This window comes from Diadema antillarum, unplaced genomic scaffold (genome assembly GCF_040938485.1).
Source record: "Diadema antillarum isolate AM-2024a unplaced genomic scaffold, OU_Dant_1.0 seq00000162_RagTag, whole genome shotgun sequence".
Taxonomy (NCBI): Eukaryota; Metazoa; Echinodermata; class Echinoidea; order Diadematoida; family Diadematidae; genus Diadema; species Diadema antillarum.
In genome coordinates, this window is record NW_027271233.1 from 182,692 (window position 1) to 199,472 (window position 16,781).

The window sequence follows — 16,781 nt, forward strand, 5'->3', positions numbered from 1 at the left end:
ATTATGTATGATACTTAACTATAATATACTGTATTATTGATGCATTGACATTTGATTACAATTCGCGTCATGTTTTTTTTTTCCTGGAAAACATTTTCAAATCGGTCTCATTTTTCATCTAAGAGAATTTAAAGGTTTATAGCTGTTAAACCAGAATATTTATATCGTGAACTTCTGATGTGATACACTTACACAGTGATTGATTGATAAGTTTAATGAATGATGAAAAGTGATTATTTTAGCCATTTTCTTGTCATGGACTTTGGACAGTGTGTATATTGCTATGTGGGCTTCTGTGCCAAATGGCAGCTAAAGCATGCCGAGGATCAAGTGTATTTACGGTTAATTTTGACAGCATCCTTAGGTTGACGCTACTGAAATGGAGTGAAATCACTTTACCAAATTATTTTTCCTGTTCATGAAAGTCAGTGGTGTACAGTATTGTTGACCATTCCGAGCAATGATTCAAAAAGTGATCGAGTTATCACATTAATTTTGATGCATATAGATTGTGTAGGTCAGTTGTATCACAAAACATCTTACCATATAAAAAGTTCGCAATAAAGCCTTAAAAACAAGGAGATATCACTATTTTTCTCAATAAACCATATTTTGTATACGGTATATTCTAGAAACAATTGTATTATCACTATTGTTCACCTTTTGTACTAAGAATATCTAACCTTGATTATACTTAGTATCATTTTTATATTAGTTGTTTCTATCCCTCACTTACATTTTGAACTATTTTGAAGCATTAAAGCTGGGTGTATGTGTTTTTTTTTTTCATGTGCAAATGGTAAATAATGCCTTTCAGTTGTCTAAATAGAGTTTTGGGGAAAAGGTGCATTTGCTTGCCTTGATTTCTTATCTCCGATGAACAAACACTTACGGCTCTCTACATCCGTAGAGGTAGAAATCAGCCGGAACAAGACGAATGCAATTTTTAAAGACTAGCTTTCTCTGATAGGCTTTAGTCGCCGTCCAATACTGCCGCAGGAGTTTTAATATCTCCACGGTGATGACGTGAGCTTGCCGATTTTCCTTGAGCGCTATGACTTCTCAGCAGGACTCATCATGCATGTGTCAGCATTTAATGAACGTGTTAAAGTCTGGAAGATATTTGCTTGCAGCGCCTTTATAAAGGAATGAAACGCGAGTCTTTTTAATTTGAAAGTAGTTACCCTTTTTTCTCAAGAATAAGCAGATACTCTCTGATAGTCAATCATGGCGTTTCAATAGATACACAGGGGCTTACCAATTTATACAATACCTCTCACACTACGGGGATATTCTGAACCCCTTAGAAAGGTCTTTGTTTCATGATTTGTTCCAAATCAAATGGACATGGAATTGAAAAATGCTGGTTATGATAATGTTATCTCAACTTCCAGTGGAAAAGACTAAAATAAAAAGCTGAAAGCAGAAAGCTTGTAATACGCACAACTACCCAACTAGATCAGCAGTCTCTGACGGGCTAATAGTAACTAGAGCTCGAACTAATGCTGGGAAATAGTCTTTTTCATAAATCGGAGCACTCGAATGGAACAGTCTACCAATAAACTTAAGGCATGCCTCATCTAAACATTCGTTCTCAGCCCAATTTTGGAGGGCATTCCACTGTGCCCAAATATAGTTCTGTTTTTTCTCCTGTTTTTCTTTTTTTTTTTCTTTCAGGTAGGGGAAATTCAAGGATATGAGGATGTAATGCCTTACATAATATTTGTTAAACTTTGAGTTTGATATGTATTAGTATATAGTATGTTACGATATGTACAGATTTGATACTGCAAACTTGATTTTGATGTTGGTATTGTATAATTATCATGTGTCTGTTTGTATGTATGTGTTCATGCAGGGCCTCCAAGAACAACAGTGTTTAACACACTGATAGAGCCACCCTGTGAAAATAAAACATATAAATAAATAAATAAATAAATAAATAAATAATACCCAAGTTGTTCACGACCTAACCGGAAAAAGTATAAATTCTATATACTGCCACCAACTTTTGTAAAGCTTGATTTTTCTTTCCAGGCTGTCAAGATGGTGATCCCTATGTGGAATTGTACAAGGTGATTATGACCTCGGACATGACCTTTAAACCTATTGAACAAGGTGAAGGACTACTAAACAAGAATCCTTGGGTGATGTCGACAATTCCCGAGGAAAGAGCATTTGAAACAGCCTAGGCAGAAGATTATCAATGGTAATATTAGTAGCAGTAGTAGTATTAGTATTAGTATTAGTAATAATAATGATAGTAATAATATTTATAACCATAAGAACAATCATCAGCTAGAAATCATATCAACAATGATAATGATAGTAACAATACCAACAACAATAACAATTACAATCATAATGATAATTGTCAAAATAATAATCCTTATTGTACTAATAAAAGAAATTATTATCATCATCATTATCATTATCATTGTGTGTGTATGTGTGTGTGTGTGTGTGTGTGTGTGTGTGTGTGTGTTGTGTGTGTGCATACGGCCGCACTCTGATATGCTATTTATGGCGAAGTGGACTCTTATACGGTAATACACACAGAGAAATTACGGTTCTATTTAGCACCCTAAAGGGTTCATATCGTTGTAACACCAGCGGCTCCATTTAGGGTTCTATTTTGGGGGGCTCTTATTTAGCACCCTGTATTCAACACCCTATAAGGTGCAAATATGGACCTCAATACAGGGTTCCCCATCTGCACCTCATACCTGCACCCATTATGGTTCATATCGTTATTGTTGTAATTTTGCACCCTATGGGGGGATAAAGTCACACAATATAGGATGCAATAAAATTTGCACCTCTATATTAGGGTTACCTTTCTGCACCCCATATGGTGAAAATCATAATCCTTTTTTTTTTTTTTTTTGGTACCAAAATAATTACATTCTGGCTGCCTTCATTGACTTCACAAACAATTACCGAAGATAACACTCCAGACATGAAGCAAAATAGCATGCATAAATTTACACACAGTTTCTCAGTCAATTAAATCCACAATCTTTCGAAAACTGAAGTCAGAGACTTCAATTCAACAACAAATAGAACATAAACATGAATACAGTGCATACTTACATAGAAATTATTAACATTTTAATATATGTTTCATGGAAGAGGGACAGTTTAACAGCGATTTTCTTTTTCATGGTATACTTTACAGTGAACATCAAATATACATTGTATTTCTACAAATTTTAATACCAGATGCATATTTTATCATGAAAAGGGCAATGTAAATCAAAATTGTATGAAATTTGGTCAGTAAATTGAATAAGAAAAATTATTCGTTCTTTCAATCAAATTATTACTTTTTCTTCTTTTAAAAGAAGTTACCACATTGACAGAAAGCACTAATTCTTTTTATTTTAAAAAAAATATCCCTGAAGCTTGTGCAGAATAAAAGTAATCTATGTGACAAATATCTTTCACATTGTCCTTCTACTTCTAGAATGGATCATAGATATGTACCTTGAATTTACCGGTACATCTTACAGTAATCAAAAGCACCTTTATGACGCTCTTAGACATTAACAGCGATACGTCAACTCTGATTTCTCGTACACAACAAGTTATTACCAAAACAATGAAGGGTATGGCAAAGTTCTGTCATATATATTTGAAAGTCACTACTTGTACCGACATATTCCCTCCAACACCAAGCTTGAGAGCTTGTGAATGTGCCCCATTTTACAATTAGTATACTTCACATTTTGTTTTTCATATGCAATTACACCAATGATAAGAAAGGTGAAAAAATGAATTAAAAAATGAAGAATGCACATCTAAATGTGTTTACTTTTTTATGTACACAGCTAAAGATATGTCCCAGTTATAAATCTCGGGCAGAATAGCACATCTGAAAACACAGTTTTCATTGCATCAAATTAACATTAAGAATTCCACACAAAATGTTACCTCAGAAAGGGAAAATAAGGTTAACCAATCAGTGGTATGACAAACTGGACATAAAGAGGAAAGAATATGTCTTGTGAGTCAAGTTTAAAAACAATTTTTATTTGACACATTGGTTTTTTTTTCAGCGATGGAAACAAGAAGCACATTGTGCTCAGTAGACCATAAATATAATTTCACAATGTATGCAGTTTAGCCCAAACATTCAAAATATTGTAAAGAGCAGTCGATTTTTCACATTTATGAAGCAGGCATTGGTATTGGCACCATCACAAGCATAATGATCAGGAGAAAAATATATTATTATTACTATTATTATCATTATTATTACCACTATTATTATTATTATTATCCTCATTATCATTGTCATTATTACTATTATTATCAATATTTTACAGAGATTTACGATCATGCATGAGAAATACCTCAAGTGTTGATGTTACAGTCTCACAACTCTTTCAATCATGTTAACACTTAATTTTCCCCAAACCTCACACAAATATATCAGCACTTGTACAACCTACTTAAAGAAAGCTTAAAATTATAAGCAGAGTTGAATAGAGGGCAAGTCCACCTTCATATAGACCTACATGTGGACTGAGTGAATGCGCAGCAATAAGCCAGTTCGGAGATAGCTCATGTGCACATAGGTACAAATGACCTTTCCTTTTTCTCAGTTGGTTAGGCACTTTACTCAATTCAAAGTGACATAATGCAGCAGCTTGCCCACCATAGCCATTTATGGAACTCATATTCGAACAAAGAATGAACCTAACCTATGTAGATGAAGTGACCAGTATGGTTCGTCAATCAACACTATTTTATTAAGTGCTGTTTTGAATGTTAACAAACTTTTTTTGTTAACATTGCCAAATACCAGGCTTGCTGTCAAGTGGATGTACTGGCATGCACCATTTATAAGGATTCCATGAATAATCATAGCATTACAGATGCTTATCTCAGTGAAATTAGAAAACCAACCTGTCTCTCGGTACAAATGACCTTTTTCTGCTCTTGCTCAAACTGGTACCCCGAACTGGCTTATACTATTAGAACACATCAGCGCGCGTTACGTATGGGACATTCAGAGACTTTTATGACCTGAAAAATAGTGTTAATGGCCTTGGTCAAATAGAACTTTTTTATGGTGATTGATATCTAGAACAAGTATAATCATGTAAAAAATGGAGAAAAATGACTTTCATAATTATATTCTAGAAGAGAAAATAAGTGCCGTTACGTATGGGACCAGAATTTTTTTTGAACATTTTTTTTTTTCAACCTCAAAACTCTCTGAAAGTATTTTATTCTAAAACTTGCAACTCACTGTGATGAAAGCCACAACACTCAAAATTATGAGAGGTAAGTTTCATGTCATAAGGCAAAAACCTCTAATTACAGGTTCTAATTAAAGATAGACATGACGTGTTACGTATAGGACAGGTACGTATGGGACACTTTGTCCCCAATTCGTTTAGTGTGGGGAGAACCATGTTTATGGGTATTTTGCATAATTATTGAAGTAAAATAAGTTGAAACTACTCAAATACTGGTCCAAATTGTCAAGGAAACAATATTCCCCAAATATTTACCATCATAATCATATCCAATCATATTTTTATATTTTTTTGACCAACCTGAGTATGCATGCCCTTTGTCCCCCATTCGTTTAGTGTGTGGAGAACCATGTTTATGGGTATTTTGCAAAAGCAAAATAATTTAGCAAAATACCAATAAACAAATTTTTGCATGATTATTGAGGTAGAATCAGTTGAAATTACTCAAATACTGATCCAGATTGTCAAGGGAACAATATTCCCCAAATATTTACAATCATAATCTTTAATAATATTCTGCATTTTTATGGCCAATTTTTAGTAGTGACTATCCTACTACTCAATAATTATGCAAAAAAAAAAGTATGTATGCCCTGTATTTTTATCAGGATAGTCACTACTAAAAATTGAATAGTAAAGTGTTTACTTCCATTGATGGGAGACAGTTTGCCATTCACTTTCAATAAAAAACAACTTGACACAAGAAATATTAATTTTAATAAAGATGCAATACCTGCTGCGTGGAACCCCAGTAATCGTGTAGATGTCTGTCTAGCAATCAGGTCATTGATTTGAGTCACATCTCAGTGTGTTTACCCATGATTTTTGTCGTGGCTACTATTGAAAACTGAATAAGGACAATTTGTTTATCACTTGCAATAAAAAATGGTACAAAAAACATTAATTTGAAGTATAAACATCTTCATTATCATCACATACATGTGTTATACAATGCAGTTACATTGTAGCTAGAGCTCTTCATTGAGTGGTGAACATTACCCAACATACTAGTAGTTGAACTGTAATTTTTCAATCTGCTTGTGTACAACATTCGGTTTCAGTACCCTTTAAATCAGAGGCTTCTACTTAAAGGGACTGTATAGTTTTGGTTCAGATGGGAATTTTGATTTCAACTTTTACAAGATAATTAGCACTTCTGTCGTGAAATATTTAAATAGCATACAATTCTAAAAGGAATTCAAAGTTAACATGACAAAAGTTTTGAAATGGCTGAGATATCCAGAAACGTGGTGTCCTAACAAAAGGTGGGTCACATTTATTATTAGGACCACTTCATTTTACTTTGTATTTGTTTGTTTTTTATATCTCAGCCATTTCAAATTGGATCTCCATCAAATAAACTTTAAATTCCTCTACTCTGAGATTTGTATGCTCTTTAATAATTCATATAATTGGTTTCTAATCATCTTGTAAAATGTTGAAAACTGAATCCCCATTTCGACAAAAACTATACCACCCCTTTAATGCTGATTTTCATTGTGTATTTTGCCATCTCCCCCTCCCCCTTTCTGAAAATTGTTCAGTCAAGTATATGTATTGTTTCAAGTGTCTATAACTCAAAAGTAGCTGCAAAGTTGGGATGTTTTCTTCAGGATGATTGACTATTTGTGTACTGAGAGACCCTCCCAGCTAGCTACATGCATTCACATGCAATATGTATGAGGATGTCCCATACGTAACGCATTTCTCCCATACGTAACATTATTTAATTCCCTAATAAAAAATATTTCTTTTACTATTTTTTCTTCTTTCTATGGTATTTAACTTCTCTAAACAATAAATTAGAACTTTCCGAAAGGGCATTCAAATAACCCTTAGAAATTTCAGGGAAACCCTAAAAAAATTACCTCAATTTGTCATGTATGGGACATCTCATGATAGGACACGAGCTCATTTGCATAATCATTCGCATAATTCCTAAATTTTCATACAAAGTTAAACTACTTGATGAACTTCTTATGTCCACATATTAATCAAATATCATTTGCTTTCCTTTGAATAAATATGAATTTTTATAAATGTCCCATACGTAACACTCTATTTCACATTTATGCAAATAAAGCCCTTGAAATTTGCATAAATTTACATAATATCCATAGAAATCAAAACTTCAATTCATAAGCTTCAAAATGATACCAAACATGCCAATATTGAGCAAAGATGAAATTTTGTCTTCTGAGGGGACCTTATCTTGGACTTGCCCATCAGTAAAAAAATTGAGGAAAAGCGGACATTCAGTTCAAAAGTTAATAATCTTTAGATCATTTGTGCAGTCGCAGCAGAGTGAGAAGAGTACTACAGTTTATGATGTCACATGCGTAGAACAATTCAAGGAAAACTTAAAGAGAATTTCATTTTTTTTCTTTTGGGAAAAACATGCACATTTACTCGAGAAGTCATGACTGACGTACGTAAGGGTAATGATAATAGTTTCTGCCTTCTTAAAGAGCCAAGTCCAGTGTTCTTTTATAATGCAAAAAAGTAGATATAATATGTTGAGTTTTCTCAGGTTTTGGAACAAACTCTGTTTTTCAATCCTTATATACATAAAGGGTTTGTGAGAAAATCCTGTTTTTGTCAAGCGTGCTATGAAAATGTGTGCAATTGTCACAAAACTACTCCACTTATGACATTGCATTGCCAGAGATTGCCCAAAATTGACATACATTGTGTGGCTGTCTACTACAAAAAAACAGCAGGCGACTTATTATTTTTTTTCGTTTCCCTACTCAAACAAACAATTCAAAGTGTGCATGTGTTGTTGAAGCACTGAGGCTATCGATGGTAAAGAAATATCTGAAATATGAACAATCAAAACTACCCCCATCTATAGTATGAAATATAATGGAAAGCATACTTAATGATTTTCATATCCATTAGCAGATTCATATTTTCATCCATAATCCACCCCCCCCCCCCAAAAAAAAAAAGTGAATAGAAGTCAAGTTCTCTTTAGATGGTGTTTAAATTTGTAATTTGCAAGTTCGTTTTATTGTATTTTTCTATTATATATTTCTTTAGAGTATTCTTGTAAATATTCAAGGCCAGTGCATTCTAAGAAAGGGAATAACCTGACAACAGTTTAGAAGACAGAATGAATAGTTATCGTTATCTATGAAATTAGACATTTTCACATATATTTTGCAAAAAAAAATGCTAATCTTCATTTCATGGAGTGGTTTCATGCTCACCCTCAGCTAAACAGGGAGGTGATTACTTCCTGGATTAAAATGGAAAGATGTTTCTAGAGCCGTGGATTCAATGTGACCCGTCTCAAATTTGATAAGGTTTTACACATACATGACATATGGGAGTCTCATTATTATGTCTCCGCCCTGAAGGGTGCCGGAGGCATATGTTTTCAGGTTGCCTGTCTGTCTCCCGGTCTGTACGGATGTATCTAAAGAAAATTGATGGGCTTTCATCAAACCTGGTTCAGGGATACTACATTATGCTGATGATCTTATTGGCTTTTGGACTATATCTGCTGAAATTCAAAGAAAATTTGAAAATAACTTTTTTGCTACTTCTCCAGTCAGGGAAATCGGTGTACTCGTGTGTACTCGTTGGTTGGTGCATTCAGTTGGGTACAGCAAGGTTTCATCCTCTGCTTTCACAGGAAAGCCGACTCCCAACTTCTTGTTATCGTAGTCAAGGTATATCTGCTCCTCTGCTTCAGCAACCTGCAGCTTGGTCTTCATAGCTAATCTCATCTTACGCTGCATAAGTCGAAACTCCTCGAGCTCTAGTTTTTGATGCGTTTCCATAGAAGCTGCTTCAGCTGCCAAATAGCATGCCCTTCTGGCCATCACTCTCAGAAGAACTGGCATGGCTTCGACACTGACTCAACGAGGAACCAGGATTGACATCCTGAACATCTTCCATCTCCAGCTCTGGCATCCTATATGGCTCACCAGTCTCTCGAGGCTGACCTGCATCACTCATCCTGAAGACCCTTATTGAACTTGATGCATATTGAACTCGATGATAACTAATCAATCAAACACAGGTCCCTTTGGCCCAGTATGAGACCAAGCTAACACCATGCATCAGCATGGATCAGCAAGGTTCAACCTGTAATTGAATAAAACAAAGTTCGACATACAATCAATATTTGAATATCTACCTGCTAATAGTATGGGATCAAGTAGTTGTACTTCTGAAGTGATTTACCGTTTACATGAATATACCTTGTTTGTGTGACTTATTTTATGTCATGTCTAGCACATGCAACTTCTCCGGTGGATATTATCTAAATTCACATATACCGTGTATCATTGCAATTGTGCTCTGTGACTATGGCATTCCTAATTCATAACACACATTCTATTTTCATTGATAGACAACAAGGAGTCAAGGCCAACCTAAATTTTCTGACTTCAATCTTCATACATGTCTTAAATTCTCCTAAATGAACCAGGAACACTATTTTTCTTCATTAGGCACATCATACATGCCTACATCGTTCTTTCTCTCAACTTCACAGAAACCAATATCCAAACTGAGCCTCAACTCGGCTCAAACGTAATAATTCCCATTAACGAAAATGATGCGACTATATCCGGTCACCTATTTACGTACGTACGTACCTTGGTAACTGCGACCAGCAGCCCCATACGCATAGCGTAATTGGGTCAGAATTTTGAACGACGTACAATTGAGCGAAAACAACGCAAAATCTAAAAAGTAGGAAATTTTCCAAATCATTTATCTTACCTGAAAGAGTATAACTCAAGCTTTAATATGAACCCAATTATACTAGGATTTTCCCAGAGGAACAAGTTTTTATTCACCGCGGAAGTTTGCCATGTCCACAGCAGCGAGCGTCCGTGAAGAATAGTACTGCACATTTGAATACCATCTAACATATGTTTGCAACGATCTGATTCAGTTCAAAATCGTAACGAAATATCTTAAGGGACATGTGTATGTGTTGGCAAAATATTAAGCTTGTACTCTTAACCTGTACGTAATTGTAGACAACTGATGACTTCACCAAATTCGTCATTTCTGTTGAAATATTGCTCTTCCGCTAAACACTTTCTCCACTTTACGCCCATTCTACAGAAACTCAATATTTTGACCTCTTATTTCACTATCCCATACTTTAATCCTTACTCCCAAATAATAACATACCTTTTTAAGATGTATCTGATCTAGGCAGTCTCTATAGTGCAACAAACATAACATAGTTTTCATCACGGAGGTTCGCATATAGTTAACGGACGTTCGGAACAAACAAGATATTGAACAATGCAGCTCTCTTGAGTTGGAAACGCATTCTATTCACAACAAACAGCGATTTCATGTTGAGAACGAACTCCTCTGCAAAATCCTGAATAGATATTACCAATTCTCAATTGTAAAAGCTTGTTTATCTTCTCATGCTAAGGAATCAAAGAAAACAATTTTTCCATCTTTCGTAAATGAACGTACAAACGTACGTGTAATCTCGGTGACGTAGTCCATCCTTGAGAACGAATATATTCATCAAACTTTCCTTATCACGAAGTAAAGATTCAGGTCCTAAACTTGTTATCTAAAGTCTACTAGGCAAAATGTGCTTACATAACGAACAAGGCCACAGCTAGATATGACAATGAATTGACATAGAAAAACAAAAGAAATATGCTCCGTTTAATAAAGAAATACGAAGTTTAGCTGGGGAGGGCAAACGAATACATTAGGAAGAAATCCCTTTGCGTTTGCTCCTTGTGTTACACACTGTTGCCGAGGAGAGTTTGTGTTATTATATTACTCAGAAATGGTATTAGGTTCTATACTGCGAAATTTCGTCATAACAAGACACAATAGGTCCATAACTTGGATGGATGCTTGTGACTTCGATATTATACAATATGGTTTCTTATAATAAACATTTTCTAGCGCGTCATTTCGGAGGCTCGTTATTCATACAGTTTGTCAATCTGAAAATTGATAGAGTTCGTATAATCATAAAGCTTTTTTATTCGGTAAATGATAGGAATCTCCGAAGGTTAATCGAAAGGTTTATTAATTGGAACATGAAGAATCAGGTTCGTTTATCCAAATGTGGAGAAACAAATTAACAACCAAATCCTCCAGATTTCAAAACCTCATGATAGTCGTTTTCACCTAAACGAATAACAGGCCCATTCCACTTTTAGAAGAACGGACCTAAAAATAGTGAACTTTAGTATTTAATTTTCGAATTAACAAACTTTCGGAATAAGAACATTTTTAATAAGAAACCTCCTGAATTAACTACGAACATTTTTTTTTTTCATTTTCGGAATAACAAACCTTGAACATTCGGAGTAACGAATCTTTGGAAGTGCGAACGTATCAAAGTGCAACCTTAAGCCTATTCTAAATCATTACCTTTTTTATCATGTGTTTTCAAAGTAAGCACAAAAGCACAAACAGCTTGACGATCTCTCTGTCTCTTAAATGTAAAATATAAAAAAAAACATCTGGGACAGAATAAGAAAGTAACATTGGTTTTCTTTGATGAGTATAAAAAACACCATGTCATGAGAAGTTGAGGATTTGCGTGTTTTCATCAGACAATAATTGTATATTGCATTATTTTTGTTCGCTTGTGACGACATCTCGATGAATAAAGAATAAACACACACACACACACACACACACACACACACACAAACTTCTCCATAGGAATTTGGTATAACGGGAGTGCACTGGCAATTCTTTTCTCTGTGTGTTGGAGCTCGATCCCTTCTCCGTTTCTTCTTATTTTCATTCAACTGCTTCCACGTCCTTTTGAAACTTTTCCGCTTCTTCTTCAACACATGCCCATTACAGATTTCTTCCGTCATTTCATCCATTTTGTTTCAATGTATCCTGAATGTGACTGCGTTGCACTTTTCGTATTTTTTTTTCTGTTTGGTTACAGCATGTTCAGGCTACTTAGGAAATGAGAGAAAAATCGTCGTGAAGAGAAAAATAAGAATGTATTAAGGCATTAAATATCATGACAATTACAGCGAACGTCCGTGATTGAGACCAAAACTTGGATGTGTTCTGTTTGAGATGGCAGCTACCATACTCAAAAGATAAACACTTGGAGCATCTGTTACTAAAGAGTGGCACTGTTCCTCTTTCTCCTACTATGTAATCCATGGACTTATTCTACCAACGAACATCCGTCTCCAAAACGTTTTTCTTTTGTTATTACAGGTAAATTGAGTGCTGAACGTTATTTACTTTTGGGTATCAGTGATTTGGTAATATTTTCAAGTAACATTACCTTAATGTACAGTGATACATTTGTAATTATCAGAAATTTCCTTTCTCGGACCCAACGTCCGTGAGCGAAACTTTCAGAACCTGTGACAGTGCAAATTGTCTCCAAAGCCCCATTTGAAAGAAATTTAAATGCACAGAAATTACAGATTACACAAAATTCGATTTTCCTATAACTTCATGGTTTTCAGTGTTAAGCTGTTTCTGTATAATTAGAGGGAAAAAGTAAAATTGTGAGTAAATTTTCAACTGTTTGTTCATCATGATCACATACCGCCTTAAAAATTCTGAAACTACTGCTCTAAACTCATTGTTTACTTTGTAAAACTTTATTTGTCGCTATTCAAGCTAAAAGTTTAAAAGAATACAGGACACTTTCGGGACAAGTTATCCCTATCAGTCGGATTGCATACGTTACGGACGTTCGCTGGAATTGTCACGGACATTCGTTCTACTACTAGGGTCATGTTCCAGGACGGGTTACTAATCGGCAGAGAGTACCTAGCCTTTCTAACTCTTTCACAAATTTGAAAAGGTATTGTCAATGCAAATTACAAGAAATTTGACATCCTTACATCATATATATTGCTCAGAGGGGATTAGGAGGGGGATTTTCAGAGAAAATATTAATTATCTGCTTGGTTTTCGGTGAATTGCATGGTCCAAAAACTGCGGACAAGCCTCAGTCCGCTAAAAACATGACATGCAGCTCCTCGGCGAAAGAGCCAAAGGTAAAATGTGACCCTGCACCTCAAAACAAAAAAAGTCGCCAGACATATATTTGTAGTGAAGACCATATTCTGAAAGAGCAGACTTTAAGCTTTAAAATGATGTATAAGTCAAATCAAATGGACTCTCCTAACCTATCTAAATATTGGAAAGAAAGCACAAACTCAGGAAAAGAGTGAACTGAGGAAAGAGGCTCTGAAGTACAGTGTCTATTCAAGCGCTTAATCTTTACCAAACCGTGCTGGCTGTGCGATGAATGGGACAAAAACAGGAAGTAAACCACCAGAGTAACAACAATGAAGGGATTATCAGATTAAACTGAAATTAAATATGCCTCATCAACACATTCTGTTCATAATTAATGCCAACTTTCAAAGCAGTAGCACTATCCTTTCAAAAGTTATTAGAGTTGAAAGTGAAGAGTGTGGACAAGGTTTTTAAGAAATGAAAAAGGGATTCTAAAGACACACCTAATCGCACTATTCTACCAAAAATGTTCGAGATAAACTGCTAAGAAAACACACTTTCCTGCCCGTTTTATGATACCAAATTTTAGCATAATGTAAAAGAACACCCGCTCTTTCAGAAAATATGAAAACGTCAAGTTCGGCTAGGTTGACCCATTTCACTAATTTTCAGTCCTCACGCAAAATCAGTGTGTGCGACTTTATGTTCGTTTTGAGGTGCACGGTCACAAATGTACCTTCGCCATCAAAGCAAGATGGTGTCCCACTCGAAAATGTTTTAATCATCACGGACGTTTTTTTTTTTTCTCGGAGGTTCGTGTAAAAATGTAATTTCCGTTCCCATTTGACAAGGGATGGACAGAAACTCAAAACAAACATATCATCGTGTGGCTAGATCTTAGCTGATTTGGACTCAAGACAACATCGCCAATAACGTTTAACGGGCTACGATCTTTATTGGTAAATAGCGGAAGCACGTCCGTGACGAAAACTGAGTATAATTTTTCATAAAAGAATGTTACGTCCCATGTACAGCCAGCAGACCTACAATTTTTGCAAGATATGTTCATTAGGTAGAAGACAAAATTTTCCTACACATTAAAGTTGGGCCAACAAAGCAGAATTTGCAGCAGCGATAGAAATAACAGCATCACGGACGTTCGTCTGTTTAGGGCTTTGATACTTCAATTGTTCTCTGTAATTTTATACGTGCTCATAAAGTTCTTTTGATTTTGTGGTACATACCCATGATATGTCAGATCTAGAACATGGTCAGATATTAGATGTCACGCACCGTAAAAAAAGGCACATTATTAGTTTGAAAAACAAAAATTATTGTGAAAATAGCGTTTTTACCGTATTTTTTTCTTTAAGTCCTTGTCAAATGAAAAATATCAGTCAAAAGTCAACCAAACCATACATTTCCTGAAAGGAAATTTACTAGGCTTTGAGATTCGGGAGGATTACTGCAAATATTGATATGAAGGGCACGAACGCTGCGCCATTTATTGATTGAGATGTGCAGCATGTGACAGCTTATCACGAGCTGTATGACGACAGCTCCAATCACCGGACTAGCCACCAAGATTTAAATAAAGGGTCGGGCAGATGAAGCTGTCAAGTAGCAGAAATGCAAAATGTTGATCGTTGATGTAACAAAGAAGCACATGAGTATGAAAGTCATTACACTTTTGCGCGAAATCAACCTACGGTGAACCAGCGGCCTGAGGATCATGCAGTAGTGGTAAATGTTTAAGGGTAGAATAATCATGAGTGAAATTTCGTGCAACGTTCCTTGAACAACCAAGTACAAGAATTGCCCCGAAATATTAAACACACCTTGAAGTACAAATGAAGAGGTGGCGCCCGTACACGATAGTGTGATGTCATTTACGGAGAGTAATTTCAGCAAAAAAGAGTCAAGTTCATTAAAGATTGTCCTCCTAGTCCTGTTCAAAACTACTACGCTAAAGATGTTTAACGAGGTAGACAGAATGACGGAAAGACACAAAACGAGCACAGCAACTAGACCGTCACCTGTCCATGTCTCAAGAATGTTTCCACTGCTGTTCACTAAAACAGAGTCTTTTAAAGAATTCATCGCCACACCCATGTTTGCCCAAATTTCCAAAGAAAAGAGAAACAATGAAAACTTGCTTGCAGGCAACAAACAGCATCCAAAGCAGTGAATCGGAGTCGGTGCTAGTTATATTTTTTTCATCAATCTCGTCATTAATAGCTGCTAAAAACAGGCGCTGATTTTTCCCACTTTGTTCCACGAGGACTAGGTATTATAGCGTGTGCCGAAACGAAGGCTACCTCTTAAAATACACTCGTGTGGAAAACTATCCAACAGGAATCTCGAAGCCTAAAATGAAAAAAAAAGTAAGTCACTGTCTTAACTCTTTGCCTTCGAGCTATTGTAATTTCTGCACAACAGGTCGTAGTTCACGCCCATTGCGAATTTTAATGCAAAATCTCTTCGAAAGTTTCCAGGTTTATTTTTTTTTTAATTAGTGTCGTGCAATGATCATGAACAATCTTTTATTATGGTTACAGATCGCCTCTTCATAGCTACCGTATCCAAGCAGAATCACATCCTCCTATAGCAATTAAGGTAATGCATTCACTGAAACATCACGCATAATGGCTGAAATAAGCAATCGTAATAAGACCATAAGCCAACAGATGCATTAGCCAAAATCATAATTGTGACACTAGTGTTTTGGATTTAGGTTTTCCTCGCAGCAAAAGAACCATACTGATTTTGATATGAAGCGCTACTTCCAATATCTCCCCAACGTCAATGCAAAGCGCAATAAAAACTTTTATGATAGCCCACTGTCAGAGTTTCAAAAGGCGGACAAGTTGTGTGTTTTATCTTCTTAACATGCGTGACACTCATGTTTGACAGTTAATATCACCGACTTTATTCATCGGTATTAATTACGTCTGTATGACTTTTCACCTTCACCGATCTAATGACAGGTATAATGATCTTCCGACGGTTTAAACGTTATGATCATACCATCTTATACAGCATGGTTTACAAATACCATGTACGTATCTCTAAAATCCACGTTGTTTCATCTTGTCAATCAATAATCACGATAATATAGCACTTCACAATCTCACAGTAAAACCAAATGTAATCGTCTCCTATGATTCTTCACCGCGTTCAATTTTCATAAAATGAATAGTCAATAGCAATATCAGAGGGTTATTGCGGTGGCACGAGCAGAGAATTCCTTCCAACTATAAGGTATAAGCTTGTCAACCGTTGTTTTACCCCTTTGCCTTTGAGTTTAGGCCTAATCTAAAAAGCTTCATAAACTAATATCTGAGTTTGATTACCCCTGTTTTTATAGAACGATTCAATTGAAGGGGATAACAAATTGAATTGAGACATGTACTCTTCACCATATGCCATTGTCAGTTATCCCAGTTTGGCTGACATCCAATTCCAGACACCTCCACTACCTCTGTGTTATATATTGTCTAGACCTAAATCTTGGAACGGACTAAATACAGGGCAACTTAACGTCCTACGGCC